We start from the raw sequence: 7,696 nt of genomic DNA on the forward strand, positions 1-7,696 counted from the left end.
TTTAAAAAAATCCGTTTTTTGGCTTACTTTTTTTCCCGGTGGAACCAATATCAAGTCTTGATACAAGGTTCCCAATTCAAATATTTTATATCTTCGACGGGTTTTACAGTGTAAATACGAGGTCCAAACAAAAGGTATGAGTTCAGAAACCCACATATTGCCATGTGGACCCGCCCTGCCATCGTTCTAAAGAGGTATGACGGGACTCGCAAATTGCATATTTCTATCCTTTAGAAGAGGGAGTAGGGGGCACTTTCGTCGTCCGTCTGTGGACCCCCCATAAAAAAAAATAAATTATGGCCCTATATTAATTAACCCCTAAAAAAAAAAAAAATTTGTAAAAAAAAAAAAAAATTTTTTTTGGGCCCCATATTAATCAAGCCCTTAAAAAAAAATTGTGGGCCCCATATTAAATAACATCGAGTATTAAAAAAAAAAAGTGAAACTCACCACATCCAAAATCGTATGAAAAAAAAAAAGTGGACCCTATATTAATAAAATCAGCAATATTGAAAAAAAAGTGAATCCCATATTTAAAAAACAAACACCGTTAAAAAATGTGGGCATGTATTAACACGATGCGTATTCATAGCAACACTAATATATAAAGATTTAGATACGAAGACTTTAACCTACAACGTTATATTAATCGTATTTTAGAAGATACATATATCTATCCTTTAGAAAAGGAGTAGGAACACTTTGATCGTCCGTCTCGTGGACCCCCCCCATAAAAAAAAAAAAAGAAAAGTGCGGATTTTTTTATTCAGTAAGAAACACTAATAAAGTTTTAGATACGAACACAAACTACAACGTTATATTAATCGTGTTTCGAACATAATATATGTATATATATATTATACGCATAAAAAAAATAACTAATAATGTCCAAAAAAAAAAGACCGACACATGGCGGACCCTATACTAACAACATCAAAATATATATATAAAAAATAAAAAAAAAAAAAGTAAAAGGTCGAACTCACTCATCTCCAAACTCACGATAAAAAAGTGGTACAATATTAACAAAATCAAGCAATATAAAAAAATTGGAACCCCATATTAAAAAAAAATAATGTAAAAAAAAATCTACTTTCGTATTCGTAAGAACACTAATATAATAAAGTTTTAGATCTGGTCAAACTATAATGTTATATTAATCGTATTTTGAACATAGTGTGTGTGTGTATATATATATATATATATATATATATATATATATATATATATATATATATATATATATATAGTGCAATTAATAATGTCCAAAAAAAAATGCACCCCATATTAAAAAATCAAACAATATTCATGTAATTTCCAAAGTATCTCTTTAGATCAATAATGACGTATTCATTGCTAATGCGCGTATCGTCAATTCATTAATGAAAGAAACGAAATCGTTTCTTCAAAAGCAGAATAAACCATACAATTTTCTTTCTTTTTTATATTAGCCCGAGATCTAATCTAGCTATTAAACCGTTGTATTTGCTATTCCGTTTCATGTCATTTATTTGTTATGTTTACTAAAAATAAATATACTTAAAATATTTATATTTTAAAATAAGATAGAATTTAATTACTTTTTTATTTTTATTCTTACTCCAATAAACGTGAAAGAGATTAATGTCGTAGAAAAATATATATATCAAATGGAAATCAAATAATGAATAAGGTAACTTAGTCAAATCATAATTCTAATCGACGTTTTATTAAAAAACCATGCAAAAGACAACATGACAAGTAAAATGAGCTAAAATCGAGAATATTTACCAAAAATTAAAAAATAGTATTTCTTCGTTTAAATAGAAAATCAATTTCTACTTTGTTTTGTTTTAAACATGTAAAATTAATTTAATAATTTAAATTAGAATTATCCAAATCAAAATTTGATAAAAAATAATAAGTATTTTACACTTTCAAATTAATCGAATTAAAATTAAAAGTATCAACCGATCTTAAATATTCTTGTTGTTTTATCTCAAAAGAGACGAAAATAGTTCTTTTTAAACAAGTCTTCTCTTTTTAAAAAATATTAATAAATTTGCCGATTTTGTATTCGTAGCAACCATTAATATAATAAAATTTTAGATACGGACAAATTTATAATGTTATATTAATTGTACTTTGAACATAATATATATATATATATATATATATATATAATCACCATTCAAAGACATTTATATACACATAGATGCACTTATAAATGTTGGTAAGTTGTTGGGCGTCTGAAATGCGGGCATAGACCGCTAGTCTTACACATAAGAGTAAAGATCCCCTCCGGTACCAAATCCTCCAGTACGTTTTCAATGGTATTAGATTTAAGCCACGTGTCACGTTAACTTTTAAAGGTTGGGGATAGGCTAGCAACAACTTATTTTCTCCGCTGTACTTGTTTTTTCACTGTTAAAGCTAAGCTTTCAACAATTTCACTGTTAAAGCTAAGCTTTCAACAACGGAAGCACTAAATTCTCCCATGTCTTCCATGTGCGTTTTATAATTACACTAATTCTATTTATTCCATCAAACCAGCAAAACTAAACTCATTATTTGATTTATCCAACAACAAATTGTCAAGATAAGAAAATAGATTATTTTTAGTTTCTCTGAAGAAAATAAGTTGGGTCTTTGCGTTGAATTGGGTACAAGAAAATGACTGTGCATAATTTAGAAAAGTTCCTCTCTAGAAAAAAGTGACAATTTGCTTATTCTGAGATAGAGTGAGTTTTACAAGATGGGTGAAGTGAAAAAAGATAGTAATCCCTCCGTTCCATATAATTTATTAACTTGTTTACATTACTAAATATATGGCCCAAATTATTTTTCCATTTGAAATATCCCAGCGATACTTGGCCTTTAAGAGTTTTAGTGACACATGGCAGCATCCTACAATATTATTGAGAAATACTGGAGGAAAAAATACTGAGGGGATCCCATCCCCTTGCCCTGTCCCATTTAGTAATTTTTTAAAATTTTGCCTTACCCCGACTCATTTAGACCTTTTTTTTTTTTTTTTTTTTTTTTTTCAATTTGTTTCTCTATTTTTCAATTCTATTTAATTTATCTAACTATTTCAACTTTTTTAGTGAGTTGTTCTTATCGTTTTTGCCTCCACGTAAGTGATAAAAGCTAAACAATTAAACTATATACCATTGGGTGATAGATTAGGGTCTATTTGGTTGGATTATTTGTACCTCATTTATTTAGTTTTTCTAATCAAAATCAATTTTCTTATTCAAAAACAATGTATTAGTGACATATCAGTAGGATCGTCAAGGTGAATTTAACAGCATTATGATGAACAATATAAAACGCCACTGTCCATTAACCCTTTCAATATCAAAAATAAATCATCTAAAATAAATCATATTTTTAAATATTTTTTCAGAAAAATGAATCATCAGATCGGAGCTAACGACTAATAAATTAATCACGAAGATTTCATTTAAAGTATACTTCTAATCATCATATGACCCTAGTGATTTAGTATATTAGTATTTTGAAACTTGATGGGTTACCATCCATGCACTGGACGAGAAAAAAAGAAGAGTAAGCAATGGGTAACGATCAAGCATGAGAAAATGGGCCAGTACTTTTTACCCGACCCAAATATAACCTGAATCCTTGCCCTGCCCTATTAAAAATTTTCAAAAATTAAATTTTGCACTAACCTGCCCCGCCTCACTTACTTGTTGCCCTGCCCTATTATGCCTTTTCCCTGCCCCGCTTCCCCAAGTGCCATCCCTAAATGTACTGGAGCATTTGGTATTGGAGGTGATCCAGTCCCTACACTAAAATCATTTACACAAATTCATCACATAAAAATTCTCCTACATTTAATGCGAGTTATTATGGTGAATCTTTCTTATGTCTATATAGAAAGACAAATAGTAGATGATTAAAAAATAAACATAAATGGGTAAAATATGAGATGACTTACAAATTCCAAAAAGATATAGTCAATTGATACTCTCGATCAGAAGCTGAGAATCCAGATCATTTGAGTGTTGTACTTGAGTTCTCTAGGATTAGAAGTTGTATGTGAAGTTCTCTAAATGTGACTTCTGGGTGAACTCTGTGGCTTTCCTTAGGCATATTGTATCAGATAGGGTTATTAGAGTTGATACTCAGAAGATAGAGGCCGTGAAGGCTAGACAGATTGACTTCAGCACCAATTCTGACACTTCCGGTGGGATCTGAGGTTATACTATTTACTGTGATGCTCTAGGCGTCGGGTTGGGTTGTGTATTGATTCAGCACAATAAGGTGATTGCTTATGCTTCGTGACAGTTGAGGAAGCACGGGAAGAACTATCCGACCCATGACTTGGAGTTAGCAACAGTGATCCATGCATTTAAGATGTGGAGACATTATTTATATGGCGTTCATGTCGATGTCTATACGGAACATAAGAGTGTTCAGTATATCTTTAAGCAGAAGGAGTTGAATTTGCAGCAGAGGCGGTGGTTAGAGTTGCGGAAAGATTATGATGTTGATATTCTATACCATCCAGGAAAATCGAATATAGTGGCCGATGCCCTTAGCCGCAGATCTCTGGGTAGCTTGTCATATTTGTCATTCTATTGTAAAGGACACGAAATCCAAGAGAGAAATACAACATGCACTATACATTTGCCGAATTTTAAAACCCTTTTTTACTTTATTTAGAACCCAACAGGGATCACATTACAAGTCGTGCTGTAGTCATTAGCATCAAGCTCCATCAAGGCTCAGTCTTTTCTTAGCTTACTTTGTTTATATTTCATTTGTATTACTTTTAGCTACAAATTACATTGCTTTATTGGTCATATTGATCCACATGTCCTTAACCAACAAATTCAACTGAACCATTTTTCGGGTAAAAGTTTGGCACGCACCATAAGGCCAGGACAGTTGTGACGGTCATTACGACAATTGTTTGTTTTACTAACTTTTCGTGAAACCCATTCCTTTCCCTAGAATCAATTATAGGTATGACAAGAGGCAATGGACACAAGTATCGGAGACAATTTAGGCAACAACCGGAGTGGCACTAACGGCTTACTTATTCCGGATACGGTGACAGGCTTGCAGCCTCAGGACACCACTAGGATAACACCCCCGGGAACGAGGCAGGAACGTTAAGTCCGCCCACTAGGGTCTAATCATCATATGACCCTAGTGATTTAGTAAATCAGTATTTTGAAACTTGATGGGTTACCATCCATGCACTGGACGAGAAAAAAGAAGAGCAAGCATTGGATAACAATCAAGCATGAGAAAATGGGTCAGTCCTTTTTATCTGACCCAAATATAACCCGAATCCTTGCCACCCCTATTAAAAAATTTTAAAAATTAAATTTCCCCCCTTACCCCCCTCGCCTCGCTCACTTGCCCCTCTTTATTATGCCTTTTACCTGCCCCCTTTCCCCAAGTGCCATCCCTAAATATACTGGAGTATTTGACTGGAGGTGATCCAGTCCCTACACTAAAATCATTTACACAAATTCATAACATAAAAATTCTTCTACATTTAATGCGAGTTAATGTGGTGAATCTTTCTTATGTCTACATAGAAAGACATCTAATAGATGATTAAAAAGTAAACATGAAAGGGTAAAACATGAGATGGCTTACAAATTCCAAGAAGATATAGTCAATTGATCCTCTAAGTCCATGATTGCATGTGTAAGAGGGAGATTATGGCGATGAATTCCACCATGCGCAAGTGAGGATTTTCATTTTTGAGATACTTGTGCAAATTCACTTTGGATATTTGAGAATGAGAACGAGTAACTTGTAAAAAAGCAACAATATATACAAAACGTAACGGATAATTATTGAGTCAAGTAAAACACATTTTAGTCTTTTATCTTCCATTGAATAATCCGTCAAGGATACATTGGTCATTTTATCTTGACGGATTATTCAATGGATGGTTCAAGGGTATATTAGCCCTGTTGTCTTGATTGTGTTGGATAGTTCAAGGGTACATTGGTCCTTTTATATTGACAGATTGTTCTATGTATTGAAATAAGTAAGTCAATCAAGTATTTAAAGAACACTATTAGGTTTCGTTCAAACCAATAACTATCTATTTTCTCGCCCTGTTTTTAACAACTTATTTTTCTAGTAACTTATTTTTCTAGTGTTACTCAACATATTTTCCTTGTTCATGCTTCTCATGCTAGATTTTATGCAAGTTAAAGTCATAAGTAATAAATTGTTTGTGATAAGTAATAAATTGTTTGTGATGAATTTGATATGTATCTTTCGATTTACTTCTTTGTCAAAAATTGAATTTGATATTTCAATTGATTTGAACTAAATCGATGTAAGTATATCTCTATACATCTTGTCTCCAGTCAATAATTTTACAAATTCTTTGAGGTTTTTTTCAATAAATTGAATTCATTAATGTTCTTTTTATCTACATGTAACACTTTTATTGATGATTCTTTACTCCAACAACTTTTAGGAATATTCCTCGAACAATCCCATATCATCGAAGTGTCTGGGTGAATTGATATATATACTCTTTTCCTACTTTCAAAATTTAGAATTCCTTAAACACTTTCTCTCTTTTCATTTTCTTGGAGAACATCTGGCTCAACCTTCTTCTCCGACAAAGCAATGTCGGAGCTCCAGCGAACTAGGTCAACCAATGTCGACGCACAAACCACTGCTCGTTCCCTCTCCTCTGCCTCTTTCTTTTTTCATTTTCTCGAATCTACAATGTTAGCCAGATAAATTCAAAATCTGGTCGGGGTCAAACACCACCACTGCTCTGCATTTCATCACTGTTTTTCCCTTTGCTCAGTGTTTTTGGCTGGAGTTTTTCGGTGGGATTTCATCGGCCGTATCGTTCTGTGTTAGTTGGCCATAGTCATTTTTCAGATGCGAAACAACCCCTTCCCCGCCACCATTTTCTAGCCAGGAGAGCTGCAAGGGAGATGGATCTGGTAGCGGAGCTTTAAAGTTCGCTGCTGAACACTATCGGCTTAAAAACGCAAAATAGATTGGAATCTCTATTCACATCCTCTTTTCTTTATTTCCTCCGCCCCTCACATCTGGCTTTTTTTTTTTTCATTTGCTTGACTATCCCATGATATCAGGAGAAATTTCCAGATCTGGCTGGTATTCGCCGGAATCAGGTAACGCACCTACTACTCTGCGTTTCATCACTGTTTTTTTTCCTTTACTCTGTGTTTTTGGCCGGAGGTTTTTGCTGGAATTTCATCGGTCGTATCCTTCGTGTTTGTTTTCCAAATTCATTTTTCAAATCTGGAAACGTCCCTCCCCCGCCACCCTTTTCAGGCCAAGAGAGCTGCGAGGGAGATGTATCTGGCAATGGAGCTTTAAAGCTAGTTGCCGAAGACTGTCGGTTTAAAAAAGCAAAACATATCGGAATCTCTACTCACATCATCTTTACTTTATCTCTTCCGTCCCTCACATCGTCACACCGCCGTGAATCTCACTGGAAACACACTTAAAACTTTCAGATCTAACTGAAAATTAACCGGATCTGAAAGTCACGCCGGAGAATATAATTTTTGGCCAAGTTTTTATATATATATATATATATATATAGTATGAAAAGTGTATATATGAAATGTATATTAAATGCATATATAGTGTATAATATACATTTTTGGCTGCAATTTGTCTTTTGATTTTATGTGGTCATCCGGTTGTCACTATTTTCGCAGGATGGCTA

At 33.3% G+C, this 7,696-nt stretch overlaps 1 non-coding gene across 1 annotated transcript; it reads right to left on the minus strand.

The window, feature by feature from the left end:
* Window positions 1-3,392: 3,392 nt before the first annotated feature.
* On the minus strand, window positions 3,393-3,478 carry LOC132035696 (small nucleolar RNA snR60/Z15/Z230/Z193/J17). The gene has a single exon (XR_009409414.1). It is a non-coding gene; the product is annotated as a small nucleolar RNA snR60/Z15/Z230/Z193/J17 (small nucleolar RNA).
* Between the last annotated feature and the right edge of the window lie 4,218 nt (window positions 3,479-7,696).

This window comes from Lycium ferocissimum, chromosome 10, assembly GCF_029784015.1.
Source record: "Lycium ferocissimum isolate CSIRO_LF1 chromosome 10, AGI_CSIRO_Lferr_CH_V1, whole genome shotgun sequence".
NCBI lineage: Eukaryota > Viridiplantae > Streptophyta > Magnoliopsida > Solanales > Solanaceae > Lycium > Lycium ferocissimum.